At 36.8% G+C, this 18,164-nt stretch overlaps 1 long non-coding RNA gene across 1 annotated transcript in view; it reads right to left on the bottom strand.

Moving 5' to 3' along the window:
• Positions 1 to 14,750, bottom strand: part of LOC122796033 — a 367,231-nt gene extending 352,481 nt beyond the window's left edge. The window contains exon 1 of the long non-coding RNA XR_006363901.1: positions 14,690 to 14,750. This is a non-coding gene — a long non-coding RNA (uncharacterized LOC122796033). The remainder of the gene's footprint in view (positions 1 to 14,689) is intronic.
• Between the last annotated feature and the right edge of the window lie 3,414 nt (positions 14,751 to 18,164).

Below are 18,164 nucleotides of genomic sequence, written 5' to 3'. Positions count from 1 at the left end.
CGAAGCTATACCGCAGATGGGCCAACTATGACTGTTCAACGTTTTCAATTTCGCAGTTTCGTTGGTTCGACGTATTGGTGTTTCACTTTTTATGTGTCACGAGATTCGTATTCGACGGAATCGTCTTTTTGAGAGGATAAAGTAGACCCAATTTGATTACGGCCTCTGTTTTGATAACTTCAACACTGTGCAGCTATGTTGCAGTAGAAATAGATGTCAGATGCAAAAATAAAGGGGTGCGCTTTAGTAGGTATATATGCATACATGAACATAAATTGGTAATCTTCCATACAATGTATTTTCATATATTTATATTTCTAAAAACTAATACTTTATCTAGCTGAATCACATACATTGATATCATAGACAAAACTACCTTACAATCCTTCTCACACTACTGCTATGCATGAGAGATAACATGAAGTTTAAACATTGCAGCAACATTGATATTCAATTAAACATTATTATCAGTAGTAACTGAAGCAGTGGAAACAGGTTTCTGCATGTTGAGCTGTGACGATTCTAATGCTTCAAAACACATCATATGTAGTCTCTTCTCCATTAGTCCTGTATAAACAAGTAAAACAAGTGACAGACACACAGCTGGAAAAGTCAGCAAAGTCCATATTAAACCTATATTCACTTTGCAAATCCAAATGTTTTCTTTCTGATTCAGAAGATATTCAGCCTACATATGGATGAGAGACAGAACTTCATTTAAGACTTCAAGAAAAATGAGAAACCCAAAAACAAAAGCTGATTTGGAGATCAGCCTACCAGATTTTAAACTACTTACCTGCACTACAGTCTTCTCTTACAGTAACTACTGCTGTCTTCTCTCTCTCCCTTGACATTTCCTTCTACCAGCTTAACCAAATCCAGACATAATTCATACAGTTCTGATTACTCTATAACTGGTACTGCATTGCCGGCAACCACTTAATGTAGTCTTTGCCAGTAAGATCAGTTTTAACAAGTTGAGAAAAGAAGAAATATTTTGATATTTTAAATTAATTTACTATAAAATAGTCATTCTGTCAAATCAAAGGATACATCTTTGCTCTTGATAAAAAGAGGCAGAGAGGGACAGAGAGGAACTGTGCACAGGGGTTTTGTTTGTATATACATGCACACATGTAATGTGAAACCAGATAACACAATTTGTAATTCTGCTGAGGTGAGACTCGTGCAAGTGGACTGTGTAAAATCAACCTCACTGAATGGTAGAAACTATAGTTTGTGTATGTGTGTGTGTGTGTGTGTGTGTGTGTGTGTGTGTGTGTGTGTGTGTGTGTGTGTGTGTATATATATATATATATATATATATGTGTGTGTGTGTGTGTGTGTGTGTGTGTGTGTGTGTGTGCGCATTTGTGTATGTGTATGATTGTGAGTGTGTGTGTGTGTGTGTGTGTGTGTGTGTGTGTGTGTGTGTGTGTGTGTGTGTGTGTGTGTGTGTGCCCCACACTGTTCCCTCAATTTCTGATACTCATCGTCTTTCAAAAGAATACTTTCAGTGGGTTCATTTATCCAGTGAGTGTCAGTGGTTCTCAATATGGCACATGACCAATTGTTAGAAATCATCTACAAATGTTCACGTAAAAGATGTAAATGCACATGGTTTTGTACATTAGAAAATACTGCAACAATATGGGTCCTACGTCCTGACTTATATGCATACTGTATTTAATCCTAGTTTTCATTTTATTTTGTAAGACAGCATTAACTGTACAATCCCTACATTTTTGTTTAATTTACATAACTTTCAAACAGTGAACTTATTTGCTGAGACACTTGTGTGTGTGCTATTATGTGTTGTTATTTTTTGCATTGTCATGTGTGTAACTGGTTTCCGTTAGAGAGGCCTCTGATCTTTTGGTAAGTTACTAGTGAGAACCTCTGCATATGTGGGTTTATGTGTCATGTCCTTATTTAGTGTGGAAAGTGTGAGTATTTTGACAATCTGTTTGGCATTCAGTTTGTCCTTATGTGAGAGTCTTGCCTCCGATTTCATAGTGTAACTACATCTCTCACATAAAGTATTTGTTTCAGGTGTAAGTGGTTGTCAGAATACACGAGACAATTGCTACATTGCCTCAGGATGCCCATGTCTATCAGAATGGCCAGAAAGATGAAGGGAAACTGCCCATCCATGACAGCAGGCTCTTACTGTATGTTTTATTAGGGAAGGGAATGGGTTAATTTGACAGAACTGTGTAGGTACTGCTGAGACTACAAGAGGGACCTATACTTTGTATAGGCTAAGGTTGATCAATAAAGCATCACTGCTCAGTGCGCAAATGCGTTGCTCCTAGAGCAGTAGAAAAGCTTGGAAGGGTTTCACTGACAGCAGTTTAGGGAAAACCTGAGCTTCTAGGCTTTTGTGTCTATATAGGGCACTGCTAAGCAATGTGAGGCTTAAATATGAGCAAAAAGAATAAGTTTTAAGCTAACTACCGATCAGGAAAGCGCACAATAAGCCTTTCACCAGCAATCCCCAACTCAAGACAGGTTAAATCAGCACACTTCTGCCACAGAGGTGCAGAAAAACATCTCCATAATATAGAATAGCTTGTTTGGAGCCCAAGTGTAACAAGGCCACAGAAACTACCTACAACAGCCCTACAACTAACAGAAACAATGTAATACAGTGCAATAAACTACTTAAAGCAGCAGCAGCATACAATACAGCTTTTTTTTAACTGCTAAAGTATAGTCAATGTATATAAGAGAACTTAGGTAAGAGGGCAGTACAGGCATTTAAAGTGATAATGATGTGGGGAGGGGTAGAACTAAGTATGTAGTAGAATAGATAGAAATATGATCTGGAGAGGGTGAAGAACTTAACTATTATGCCACACCCAAGTTTGTAACTGTGAAGGAGAAATTATATTCCATATGTATATGTGTGCGTGTGTGTGTGTGTGTGTATGCATATATATATATATATATATATATATATATATATATATATATATATATATTATATAAACAGACAGACACAGTTTTGTCGACACTAGCTTTGGTTGACATTTAACAGATAAAATTTGGTCAGCTAAATAGACGGTTAACAGATGTGCAGGATCACACAATTCTCAGGGTTGTGGAATATGCCCTTTCACTGATATTGTGAAGTCTTGCAGTTAGTATAAATAATTAACAGGGGTGTGGGAGGTGCAAAAAACAATGCTTTCTGTTGATTTTTTCACTTTTGTTTTTGCATGCAGTGAGGCTGTTGCTCAATGCATGCAGAGTAGCATGTTGATGTTTGCAATGTCAACGTTTTCTAGCTGACATTGTGATTGTCAGCATTTGGGTGTTTTGTGCAAACTCAGTATATGTATGTGTGTGTGTATATATATATATATATATATATATATATATATATATATATATATATATAATTTTTTTTTTTTTTTTTTTTAATTACGTCGTTTTACTTTAAAGCTTGTTTGATTTTTCTCTAACTATATAGAACTAACAGTAGCTATGGCTACAGTGAAAATTCATTTGTAATTATAGGGGGTGTAATGGCCTGATATTGTGTAGTCCTGGCTGAAAGAGATTCCTTTGTCATGGTCTGATTATCATGCCTGGAACAGATCTGCTTCATAGTTGCAGACTGTGTTTCACACAATGAGATTCCTTTATTCTAGATGCCCATTCGACAGTACTAGGGGAAGAAGTAATACACGGGATTTGTTGGCCGTAACAGTCTGAGCAAGCTGAGGCTAATGACAGTTAACAGTTGCTTGAAAGTAGCATTTACCCCAGACTGTCCTTCATCCTTCTCACTATATGACCCAAGTAACTAATCAGGAGCCACAACATCTCAAGAACATGCAATCATAATTTCACTGTGATGATGTTTTATTCAATTTTATAAGAGTTCTTTACACTTCTGTGAGTTTTTTAACAATGGACTCAATTTATAAAAGCAATTTAAGGTCATGATGGCTAACACACAGTGCAAACCAGTGAATGTCTTTTGTTGTCTTGCACTCCTTCTAGAATTAGTAATATATAATGAAAGGCTTTGCCTCAGCTCCCTCTGTTATATAAGTTTTCAGTCTTGATTGTAAATCCTTAAAAGGCATTTACTGACTTGTTCTGTTGATCATCTACCATGTTAATGAACAGCTTTCTGCAAACTTCTGATTGCTGATACACTTTCATCATATCACATGGTTAACCTTGTAAATAGTATTGGGTGTTTTATTTCAAGTAGATCACATGCTCTTTCACAATAATTGAAGTTTTAAAATATACTGCATCAGACTCATATTTAGGAAATATAACAATCACACTTCAGGCAGGTGACTTTTTTCTATATGGCACATTTAGCAACATTTGGAAAACATTTAGCTGCAAATCATTTGAAACTATTCCTGAATGGATAAAACACACAATAAGACATTCTGGGACCAGGGGCGGCTTGTGCTATAGGACTGCAAGACTGCAGCCCCCCCCCACCTGTAGAAGAAAAGAAGAAAAGAAATAAAAAAAATTACGAGTCTCGGAACTCCACGCATGCATGCCTGGAGTTCCTGGTACTCACAGAACTCCAGACTGCTGTGGCAGTCCAGATAGGGGAGAAAGGCATCTCTGCCCTGGAGCCCAGAAGTCTGTGTGGTGACAGCTGCACAGAACAGAAGGACACCAGAGTGCATCACCCGCAGCCTACTGTCACGGAGCCAAGAGAACTGGAAACCAGCCATTAGCAGGTGTGTGTGTGTGTGTGTGTGTGTGTGTGTGTGTGTGTGTGTGTGTGTGTGTGTGTGTGTGTGTGTGTGTGTGTGTGTGTGTGTGTGTGTGTGTGTGTGTGTGTGGGCGGATTTAATGCAGGGTTAAGAACTGCTGCTGCGGATTTAATTCAGGTAAGATGTGTGTGTATGTGTGTGTGTGTGTGTGTGTGTGTGTGTGTGTGTGTGTGTGTGTGTGTGTGTGTGTGTGTGTGTAATGGCCCAGTTGCTATCTACTGGTGGCTAGAGAATACTCAGGCTTGAACCCTGTACCTTGGGTGCAGGTTGCAAGGGCCTGAATTCCCTAGCCACCACCATTTGTAAAAAATTTGCAAATTTTTGCTTCATATTTGTTCTGTTCCTCATGAAATCTGTGGTTTCTGTATGTTTGTTTTTCCTTGCAAAGTCAGTAGTGCAGTGGTGCACTGGTAGCATTGTTGCCTAACAGCTATAGGTTCTCTGGTATGATTCTTGGGTGGGGTGCCTTCTGTGTGGATTCTGCATGTCCTCCCATCTTACAAAGACATGTGTCTGGAGTGTTTGTCCCTGTTCTGCTGAAAATTGGCTTTTGTTCCAAGTCAGACTTAGGTTCATAGGTTCATAGGTAGGTATGAGGCTATCAGCCCTGGGACCTATACAAGCCCAGCCAAAAAGGTACCCTGGCTTTTGCCACCCAAGAAAATTATTTTCCTGTGCCACTGTCAAGCAGAGCCACAGAGGTGATCCCCGGGGTGAATTTCCTCTTTCCCATCCAATCATCAAGATTTCTCTTGAAGAGTGCTAATGAGGAGCTTTGCTTGATATTGATAGGTAGTTTATTCCAGAGTATTGGAAGTCTCTGTGACAGGAATCTATCCATCTGGCATGTTCTGTTTATTGTGGTGACAAGGTTTAGGTCCCTAGAGCATGTAGCGCTGAAGGATTGGAATTTCTTTAAGTGGAGCATGTCCAACAGCTCTGGGTTTGACATAGCTTTGTACTTTCCTGGTTAACAAATGTTAAATAAAAATAACAGGCATTTGAATTTCAGACTTCATATTCTTCAGAAAGTACATGGTAACACAAAACCTTTTATTCCAGCAATTTTTCTAAGTTTATAACATGGATATTTGAAATTTGTCCCTGTTTTTGGGACTGTATTTCCCCATTATTGGCTTTGTCCATGTTTTTTGGGCTAAGGTTGAGAGCTATGGTGAGAACTGAATTCACTGAATATGTTCGGGGGCTGTATTCCCCCATTATTGGCTTTGTTCAGGTGTTTTGTGCTAAGAGGTAGACAGCTATGGTGAGTACTGAATTCACTAAATGGTAGCTATTTAAGTTTCAGTCTTCCTGTCTTTCACAAAACAGCTGATATGGCATAGTGGTATGTTGCTCTGACTGTTTTGCACAGGGTCCCCTGGGTTCAAGACTTGGCAGTGAAATGTATGGTGGTAACACAGCATTTTATTCTAGCAACTTTCCACCATTATACAAGTAATGTTTAAAATGTATCCCTGGTTTTGGGGCTTTTGTCCCCCCCCCCCCAATAAATGTTGGCTTTTTCCATATTTCTTGTGCTGCAAAGTTCAAAGATACAGCTGAGTATCAAGTAGATTTTACAAGGAGCTGAGAGCTGCAGGGGAACAAAAGTTTAGTGCTGCTTATGCTGAGTCTGCTTGCATTGTTAATAGCACAACAGGTAGTGTACTTGCTTTTGATGCAGAAGGCTGTGGGTTCTACTCTCACAGTAAGTAGATGCATTTCTGATACTGTACTGCCTTGTAAAGGGGTGGATGCTGCAGTCCTTTTTAGCAAAGATACCTAGTAACTATGAACCTGTTATCAGATTGCCATCCATTCCCTATTGCAATATTACTAGCTTATCATTTTTTTAATGCAACATAGGCAATTTATTCCTCAAGAGCAACAGGCACTTTATTTGTAGATGAAACAATGACATATAAAGTTGTTTGGTAGCAGCAACCTCTTCATTAGTTACAGATTTCTTTAATGTGGAATTATTTAGATGACTTTTACTTCTTCAGAGATTGTGCATATTTACTGATACTGGTGGACTGTAGAAGTTTGAGTAGACTTTTATGATTAACATGTTCTGAATTGGGCAGATTTGTCATTATTGGTGCATGCATTTTGTTTCATTGTTTACTGGAAAAATGTTCAAAACAATACATTTAAAATGCTGTCTAACAACTGTAATGTATTGTACAAGGAATATAATTTAATGCAATCAGGAAGGTGTATCAAAGAGCATGTGTATGTTTCGTGTTCAAGGGGCCTATGATTTGAAAACCACCCAAAGTTAATCTTCATCTGCCACTGGCAAAATGTATTTTCTTTGAATGTGGATTTCAATGAATGTGAGTTTCAAGGGCAGAAAAGTTTTAATGCTAAGTCTATTTTCATTGTGAGACTGCATTGCTTTGTTTAGCAGATATCTATCAGGGTCTGTGCTGTAAAATGCAAAATAAAGCTTTCAAATGAAATCCAAATCATCGCAGAAGTAAAGCAGTATGCACATTACAGTGTTTATGGTAAATGGGGCGAAATAACCAAGGAATGGGACATTGGAATGGCTGCAGGGGGAAGGCTCCATTCGACCATGAGTTTGTGAGGGGGGAAGGGCAGCAAACTCAGACAGCCCCGGCTGAACTGTACCTCTCAACTATCCAGATTTTTGCAGAATGAATAGATTTTTGCTTCTTATTTTTGGATTGTTCATCTTAAACTTGTGGTTTTCTGGCAAATCATTTAGGAATGAAGTCACTAAATAATGACAGACAATAAGTTTCAGACATCATAACCTTCAGAAAAATGCATGCTAAAGCAAGATCTGTTATTCTATCAACTGTCTTAAGTTTATACAAGAGCAATTTTTAGTACTGTTTGTATGTTCCCACAATGTATATGGCCTTGTCCAGATTTCCTGCATTAAGAAGTTGAGAGGTATGTGCAAATAAATCACTTTATAGAATTAGGAATATCCAAACCTCTCAACTGTCCCCAATTTTGGCTCAACATGTTGCTCCCCCCCTAATAAATGGCAATTTTGGAAGAAAACAAGGAGGGTTTACAATTTATAAATAACTGTAATGATCAGAGTTAAAGTTTGCTTTTATTTCAGAAATGCATGTAAATGCTGTTATTTTGTCAGCTGCTCAAGTTAACACTACTAATATTAAAAAAGTGCCCTTCTTTGACAGGTTCCCATCTGTATTGTGTGGCAATTTTATATTTTTGCATCACATTTTTGGTCTGTTTTTCATAAAATTGTGGTTTTCTGGCAAATTAGTGGCAAATCATTAAAGATTGAAGTTAGAAAATAATGGCAGACATTTGAGTTTAAGATTTTTTACCCTTCAGAAAATTCATATTAATGCAAGACCTACTACTATTCTATTATCTTTCTAAGTTTATAAGAGCAATATTTAAAAATTGTCCTTATTTTTGGGCCTGTGTCCCAATTCTATGTATGGCTTTTTTCAGATTTCTTGCTCTGAGGTTGAGAGGTATGAGTGTCAGAGCCATCACCGTCAGCCAGAGACATTTCAAATTGTGGCATACTTATTGCACCCCACTGCCCATTGTAGTGGCTCTGGATGTGTCCAAGCAAGGCATGGGGTAGTTATGCAGTGCAAGTGTGCAGAGTATTCCCAAGGTAGAGCACAAGTATGATCATGGCTTTTCATCTGTCCTTGATTTTGCATAATGTTTTGGTTTTCTGGCATATTTTTATAATGTTGATTTATGCTTCTTATTATTCAGAAAATGCATGCTGTCGCAGTGCCCTATGTTTAAGTAGCTATGCTTTAATGACCATCAGGTAAGCTTGTCGGAGACTGTAAGATGCAAGTAAGCTTTAATAAGCATACCGTTAAAGAATTACCATCATTGAAAGCCTTTCCATTGTTGCCATGCAAAGAATATTTACATAGCTAGATAACGTATAAGCCTTAGGTATTGAAATGCATATGACAGTATTTGTAATAAAGGACAGAATTACAGTATTTTCAGAAGCTCATTACATTTGTTGGAGACTTGCAGTCATCTTTGCAGGCTTTACCCGTAAACTAAACAGAATGCCAATCTATCATGTGTGGTCCATAACTTGTGCAGTAATCCTTTAAGCAATTTATCTTGAGCTTGTTTCTTGTTTGCTGTTCATTTTTTACTTTGATCATTTCTTTCCCATGAAACAAGTAGATAGTTGTCAGGCAGCAGGTCTTTTTTGGATAAGAAACATTTTTACAAGTGGGGGTATCACAGATATTGCTACTTTCTGGATGTTACTTGGTAATTTTATGAAGCTGAATATAAATTATAAGTAGAACTGCAGTGCAAGGAGAAGTGGCTTGAGTTGAATGTTGTTTGTTTATTTTTTATACTTGATTTTGACTGGCATTCCAGTAATGTATTTAAAAAGTAATTTATTTTTTCCTGACTCACAACCTTTGTGTTTCCATCTAGATATTAAGTAAGTTGTCATGTAGCCAATGCATTTAAATATTTTTTCTTCTACACTTCATTTTGTCTTGATTGGACTCTTGTAGTGATGGTTTGGCACCCAGGGCAGTGTATTTAATTAAAGTTCCAGTTGTTGTGGTTTTGAGCATAGCCCCACCCCTTTCTGGTTGGCCACACCCCTTCCCGTTGGCCCCACCCATTCAGCTTTCTCCTGCAGCCCCCCTTTAATTTGAAGTCACCAGCCACCATTGTCTGGGACCCTGTTTTGAACTGAAATGTTGCACCTATTTCTTTGTCACTCTGATTTGTGGTCTATAAAGCTGCTGTCCAATGGTTACTACAATCCTAAAGAGAGAAAATCCATTATAGCTGGATATGAATCAGATGGCTTCCAAATACATGGATTAAAGGAACAATCAGTTTATAATAATCATATACTAATGTCAAAATTAATTATGTGTTTTATATGTAAAATATGTGTGGCCACCCAGATTCTTGCACCTACAGGACTATTTCTATGAAGTCTGTTCGAAAGGTTATGATTTTTTGCTATGACTGGAGAAAATAAATAAAATTGACAAACTATTCACTCGTATACACACACACACACACACACACACACACACACACACACACACACACACACACACACACACACACATACACACACTTTCTCTCTCTCCTTCTCTCACTCTCATTTTCTTTCCTGTAGCCTAACACTTAACCCTAAATCAATCTGTTCTTTTACAGTGGAGTCAGCAGAGGAGGCATTTTCAGAGCTGCATTCTTTCAAGACTTTTAGTCACTGCTGCCTGGAAAAGGCGAACTAAATTAACATTAAACAAAACATACCACACTATAGTGATATGCACAACATAATATTTAGTCAGGGATCTGCTAAAACAGATTTTGGGATTCACAAAAAGTTTCTTACGGTGCAAATGAGATGTACCAGTTTAAGGTTGAGATTTGCTGAACAAGGAATCAAGGAAAGTCCTGCGATGACAAAAGAACTTGGTTGCACCATACTAAAAGAATATTAACCACACAGAAACACCAGGACAAAGGCAAATAAATACATAGTGTACCAACACAAATTTGCAGAATATTCTTGCTGTATTACTTAAAATGGAGCATTATCCCATGAGAAATGTCAAGTGACAACCTCCCAAAGAAAATAAGTATGTGTTCTTCATAAAAAATCATAAATATCTAAATTTGCACTGAAATTGCATCTTTTTGTTAATTTTAATATAATGAAAGTGACTTTTTTATTGAATTCTCTTTCATAATATAATTTATTTACTCTGTACTCACGTTTTAAAGGGCTGAGCCTGAAATAGGTGAATATTGATCAGTGTACTAGCCCGGAAAACAAATATAAATAACCTGTCTTCTTACTAAATGGCTTCCGCCTCAAGTCTTTTCTGAGCAAACGTGTGTAGACATGCACAAGTCACACCACATCGCAGCTGAATAGCAACTATTTATTTTTGGTTCCACCAGGCTTCATTTAAACTACAAACGTAACATAGCAACTTCCTGAGAAAAGTTACACAAAGCTGACAGCTCAAGTACAGAAACAAGACCATATAGTTTCTAGGCAAATACTACACACAATACAAAGTAAAAATTAAAAAAATAAATAAACAGATAAAATTAAATTTACAAGGGGCAAGCCCCCCACACCCATCACACGCCACTTACTTTCCTTTTTTTTTCACTTCAAAGTCATGGCACTTTTTAGAAGAGTTGATCATTCCTACTTATAAAATCACCTTTCTTACTCTTTCTATTTGATCATTCTGTTGCAGTAAGGCTGTGAATTCAGAGAACATGAGCTCATTTCAAGCACAAACATATGTCTCTCTTGTATGAGCTGTGTATAAACATTTGAGGAAGCAGTTCTTCAAGCTGTAAGGCTTGAGTAACACTGACTTTAGCGATTACTCAAGAGTGATAACCAGTCAAGTGACTGAAAACACACATTATTTCTTCTACTAATGAATGTTACTGTGCATCCCAGCAGCCACAGCGCTCTCTTTTCTGTCTTCTCGTATCATTTTCTACCCTTTACATTACCTAATAGAAACACTCCCAGTTCCAGTATCAGTACTACAGGTAACTTTCCATATTTTATTGGTAGCCTTCTATCTTATATAGTCCATTTCTAGATTTTTTTTTTTCAGATACAAAATCAAAAACAAAACAAATAAAATTCTGGAACTGGTGTGCAAACAAAATAAATAATAATAATAAACAACCAGAATCCACTTGAACACATCTTAATAATAATGTTTTGAGTTTTAAGTAACTGAATACATATTTTTACCTATGCTTGTTTTTGAACTGCTTTATTTGTTTCAGCATTTTAATTGAGCAAATGATTTTATTAGTTGATTGAATTAAAGTTAATTAATGGATGGCTTAGAAGCATATAAAAAGCTATCTAATGGAGTAAAGTTGTATAAACCTGAGGAAGCGTGCTTTGGATGCACGTGAAAGCGCTTGTTATACAATAAATTAGTTTTATCCTACATCGTGGTGGTCTCCATCTGGTTGTTTCTTCATCGGGTTTTCCCACATGGGGGGTGAACATTTTGACAGAAGAATCATTAAAGAATGGTTATTTTTATTGGGCAACCAATTACAATTAGTAATTTTTGGATTGGTTACAATACATGGGGGTGTGTCATGGAGTGGCTTTTTATTTGTGTTAATTTTTCAATAGTTTGATTAGTGGCTCTGATGATGTCGAATGACGAAAGTGCTTAGCCGTATTTTAACTGCAATAAAATATCATTGTGAGTTCAGACATTCTGGCCGTTTATTATTATGTTTTTTCAGATACCTTAGCTTGTATTACATAGCATTATATCTAAATCACCTCACCGTAGGCCTTTCTTTCTGCCAAGCATTTCCCATCCTTTCTAGCTCATGTGATATAGCTTCCTGCTACAAATTTTTGTGGACATTATTTGAAAGGGTAGATGGGATAAGTCACTGGATACACATGCAGTTATCCAGTCTTTCTTGGGTTATTAAACAAGCATTCATTATGTTGCAAAGTTCAAGTGATCTTGTATCAAGGAATATAATAATAGCAAAAATTCCCAAATGCTTAGTGCCAGATTCTATGTCAGAGACACAGTGTCTACAACAACATTAGAGAATCATGAGTTTACCACCACTATATTACTCAAAAATGTATTTTTACATCTCTGTCTACCTTCTGCCATGTCATAGTGCCCCTTCTCAATTTTCACTGTAAGGCAAAAAGGAGGTATGAACATTCTAGTACAGTTACATTCTGGGGGATAGATGAGAGGCCTCCCCCCAACCAAACCTTAATCCTTTACCCCTCATATAGAATGTAATGAAATCAATGCAGTGTATGTAGATGTAACCACTGAGAATATGCCTAAGACTGAATCTCCCAAAGTAAGTTAATGCATGACAGCTATTGTAATAACAACATTTAGGAGTTTTACCTGTCAAAAAACAAAGCCACCAATTCTGTAGGTGACAATGACAAGAAAACATATCAGAGGCATCATTTCCTTACATCTCTACTTAGTTAAATATACTAATTCCATCATTGCACACCTGCCGGAAAAATGAGAAACACCCTTAAAGGGCCGAAAAAGTATTGTAATCTCAGCCCTATCAAAAGTGCCAGACCTGATGCTGTGAATCTCTGCACTTTCATGATTTAAATATCCCCACACCCTTGTTACATACATATACTAAGCCCAAGATCATTATGCCTTAAAGAACAGAAAATACTCCAAGGTAGTGCAATTTTAGAGTTAGAATCACATTTAAATTTTCACTGTTCCAAGAATCATACTTAATGCCCTTGAATTTTTATTAGGCACCCCTGTGATCTCACAGCACCAGTAATCCAGTATAAAAGTATGAAGGGATTGTTCCACTCGTGGATTTGGGATTGGGAAGATTTCATTTTTTAGGAGTCCTTCCATCCATTGGTAGATCTCCCACCTGCATATCCCTCTCATTTTGTTTGCTAAAACCCCTAGGCACAACTGGAGGATGTAGCCAGGCAGGTAGCCCACCCTCTCCAGGATAGTTAAGCCAGAATTAAGGTGTGCATTACCACCACCACCACCACCCCACTCTGGCTGGCTCCTCCAATGATCAGGGCTCCTAGTCAGTTCCTGTTCAAATGGATAATAGACAGGGCACCATGTCATTCCAGCACAGAGCCAACACAACTCAAAAGAAATGCAGTGGCAGTGTGATCCAGCATCATATTGTAGATATAATCATCTTTCTTGCAAACTGATCTTTAATAGAATCATACCTCATGGTCACTGCTCATTGTCATCTTAAGAAACATAAGCCAGTTGTTATTCATTGTTTTATGAAAGCAAGCTTGAAGGGAAAAAAAAAACTCTTGTTTCAGAAAACAGAAATCAAGGAACAAGGAAATAAAGCAGCACCAGCTGAGGCAAATGTCATCCTTGCTCTGTACTTTTTGTTTCATAAACTGCAGTTCAGTGGCAGAGTGAGAACAGTAATTGGATGTGTAAGGAAAATAAAGGCTACATTGTTGTCATACCACATGACAAACAACAGATGACTCCATTCTGAGATACACAACAAGGGAAGAAAGAGACCAGACCGTGTAAAGTAAAACAAGGCATATGATGCAAAATAGCTCATAGTTCAACCTAGCCTAGCTTACATAGACTTCAACTTGGTCTGCAGGCAAATACCAGAAAAAACAGTCTTAACTAAAGGGAAACAATTAATAGAAAAATTAAACACTTATCAGAAATGCAAAAAAATTTTAATATAGTCTGAAAATGAATGTTATACATGCCAGATTTAAAAAAACATCAGCCAGTCCAAAAATGGTACATTAACATGTAAACAAAATGGTTAGCCATAAATAATAATACTAAGATATTTTGACTTCCTGTATTGCTTCATCGCTCACAGGAACCAGTTTGCTATTATATTATGCACCATAACAAATGACTGTTTCCTAAATAATTTCTGCTTTATACAGATCCTTTAGATCTCAGTGCACAAAATCTAGCAGTATAACGGAAAGGGGAATACAACGTATAATATAGTTCCTGGAAAATATAGCCACCTACTTTGAATCCAAAATTCACCCACATCATGTCTGTGCTCTTACTGTAAGAGTGGGGTGATGGTCTGTCAGCTACAATAATTGTGAAGTTACTTCTGAATCATCATAATCTTCCCCCACACCTTTTTTCTTCAATTTTGTTTTTGTTCAAGACCACTAGGCCACACAGAGCACAAGTCTCACAACCTTTCAGGACACTGATTGCACAGAAATCATTGCTAATCTTTCCTATCAAGAAAAGAATTCTTCAGTTTTATATCCTGCAATAGCTGGCTATTGAATATGAGACGTTTTAAAATAGTACACAATAATAATAATAATAATAATAATAATAATAATAATAATAATAATAATAACATACCAGGAGTAGCACTACTGATGAGGTCAAGAACTTTCCTCTGACACATGAGGTCCAAAGGAAGACTATCGTTAAAGAAAAGCTACAAAATGTAAATCTCCTACAAATAGCGTTACAAGTACAGACAAATCTGAGCATGTCCAACTGAAAGGGAGGCAGATGCAATAGGTAACTCCACAGAGAGCTGCAATGCAACTTAGCTTCTGATTTATACACTATCACTAAAATGAGGGGAGGTAACATAAAATATTAAGCAGCTCTACACATGAGATGCTGAGAAAGCCATACTGGGCCATGTTTTTTTTTTATTAGTAAGTAACAACATAATTATAAGAGAATGAAAGTACATTTAAACTGCTCAGTGTAAATAAGCTTACCAGTGGCCGGAAAAAAATATAGTTGGTCTGGTGCACACCATTAAATAAGCAAACAATAAGACATGAGGCTGTGTGTTAACACTGACTGTGTCACATACCCAGGGGAGTTATGAAGTATGACCTCGCAAGTTCATTGTACAGTCACTGGACATGGATGCAGTTACATCTGTTTTATGTACGTCCTTTCATGCTTTGCTGCCCTTGCAAAATGAAAGTAACATTTTTGTGTATTTTAAAGTTTAACGTATTCTGTAGTTCAGACAGCTGAAAAGTATATTTCAATCTCTGTTCAATGCACAGTAGTTCTTAAATTCCAGAAAAACACGAGAGAGATTTTTGATGTACTAAAGGACACCTTTCCCTCTGTACTATGTTCATATTGATTTCTGTGCTCTAAATATTACCTAGACAAAATGGTATTTTATCAGTCTTATGTAACAGCATCAGAAATTGCAAAATGTTTGTATCTGCATTCATGAAACTGAATATATATTTGTAACTATGGCAGTTATAATTATCTTTCTTAATGTTTTCAATATATTCATTCAAAGAAACTATCACTTGGTGAGCTAGAACTCACTTTAATAATTCAGTCCAAGAATGACTCGTTTGCTGTGCAATAGGTTTGTACAACTATAATAGTCCAAATGCGGGCTGCACCGTGCACGGGTGGAATTAAAAAGGAACTTAAAATTAAAAGAAGTAGTAAATTTATGAAACGGCATCTGTCACAAAAAATCTATTTGCATAATATCAGCAATGAATTATTTTGCACAAAAACTTTCAAAATAATAACCTTAGAGACTAAATCATGTCACTATAATTGTACAGTGCAGTTTCAAATGGTGATTTTACAGTCACTGTTTGAAACCACAGTTTTATAAAAGTTACACCAAAACAGTGCCATACTTGTCAAAGCCGGTTCACACTTATGGTATGTTGTATGTTGAACATTTGCCTTAAACTATTAACAAATTGCTAAGTCATGAACATATGTAGAAAGTCAAGGATAAATGGAGCTACAGCAGCTTCCAAAAATGTAATAAGTGAGCTTCTTTGCTTAAACCATGCTATAAAATAAAACGCAGGCCAGGCTTTCACATGGCTTCATCGGTAGTTCGTGAAAAAAATGAGATGTGTAGGGCATCATAGGGTTATGATCCTCATGCATGTTCACTTTGCCAGCATAGCTTATTCCCTGAGATTAGTCTCTATTCTAGCTGTGCACAGATACAGCAGAGAACTGCACTGAGTCCCTGTGCTGATGCAACACACACAGTTGCTAGGTTACTACTACTACTAGTCACCTGAATAATCTGCATACAGAAGGATGCGGGAACCCCTTCTGCCAATATTTTTGTTTGCCATTGCTGTTTCCTGAATCATTACCATGACTTTTAATCCATTGCAGCATTTATATAAAAGCAAGACACATGCATTTAAAGACAGAGAGAGAGAGAGAGAAGGTCACACACGATATACACATGCATAGCTGTGATTTTGAACAGTAAAATATATAACATTTTTCCCAGTTTTGTTAACTAGTTATTATTGTTAATTGCCTTTATGTCCTCACGCAAACCTAAGTCAAACATTTTTCATTGCTGAATATTGACTTGCACTGGAACCAAAACACTTTTATTAAACAATCACATTACTTGTACACAAGTTTTAAAAAGCAAAGTATTCTGTTTGTTACTGGTAGGTAACAAATACTTTCTGGCACAGATTTTAAATAGTGCAATGTCTCCTGAATGCAAGTGTAACTTCAGTTCATGGGTGGGTGTAAGCATTCTGCTGTATGGGTCAGTACTTAATAACAAGGTGCAAATAAATTTTGCAGAACCATAGAATTTCATGGAACAGACAGACAGGTTGGCCCATTTGGTCTGCCCATTTTCCAGTATATTAAATAAGCTATACATCCTACTTAACAAATTATTTTCACCTCCAGCTGCCACACATGCCTCTCAACTGTCCAGATTTTTGCAGAATGTCCAGATTTTTGCTTCATATTTTTGTCTGTTCTGCATAAAATTGGTGGTTTTCTGGAAAATCACTGAGGAATGAATTCACTAAATAATGAAAGATGTTTGAGTTTCTGACTTCACAACCTTCAGAAAATACATATTAACACAAAACATTTTATTAGAGTAACTTGCTATGTTTGTAAGCACAATATTTATAATCTGTCCCTATTTTGAGAGCATTGTTGTCCCACTTTCATTATTTTTGGCTTTGTCCAGATTGCTTGTGTTAAGAGGTTGAGAAGTACACTGCCACTTCTTATCAGAATTGCCTTATGTTTCCACATCATATTCTTGAAATCAGTTACTGTTATCGTATGTTTTTTGTTTTGTTTTACCAACAAGCATTTCAGTTTATACAGGTTGCTCCAGTCATACACCATCCTTTTTGTGAATTAAAATTTCTTAGTGCTTTCCTCAGCTATTACAACATGTAACTTCAAACAGTGCTGTCATGATACATTTCTTCTTCAAAATATCACAACTACTTTGACTTTATAAATTTTCTTAAAGTATTTAGAAGTTTCTAGCAAGCCCTACCTCTTCTGTCTTCAAGATTATAAACAGTTGTGAAATCTGAAATTTAATCTTCTGTATCAATATAGCAAAAATGCATTATGTTTTAGAACAGTGGTTCAGTCTTGTCAAATCTCTTTTTATCCTTTCTACACCATATTGTCTTTCAGGTTGTTAGTGAACTTTATATCACCAGTAAAAGGTGATATTTTCTATATATACTTCACTTTTAATGACAATGAAAGAACTGGCGCCAGTAACAGCCCTGTCATCTGAGTGGATTTCTATTCACTTTGACCCTTTGTGTCTAATCAAATTTTTACGATTTCAGTATTCAGTCCAAGTTTCTCTAAGCTGTTCACTCGGCTGTGGGGTACAGTGCACCATGCCTTGTTAAAGTTTAAGGAAATCATGTCTAGAACCCCATTCTGATCTAATATTCTAGCCACCTAGTCAAAAGAAGTATTAAGTTGGTCTAACAGGACCTTCCTGTTATAGCTCTATGTTGCTTTTGGTCCAGTACCCCACTGGTTTCCAGATATTCCACAATTACTTCAT

Source organism: Protopterus annectens, chromosome 2.part2 (assembly GCF_019279795.1).
Source record: "Protopterus annectens isolate FY-2018-M chromosome 2.part2, PAN1.0, whole genome shotgun sequence".
In the NCBI taxonomy this organism is placed as follows: domain Eukaryota; kingdom Metazoa; phylum Chordata; order Ceratodontiformes; family Protopteridae; genus Protopterus; species Protopterus annectens.
The sequence above is the reverse complement of the archived record's forward strand: the minus strand, read 5'-3'. Positions and strand labels throughout refer to the sequence as shown.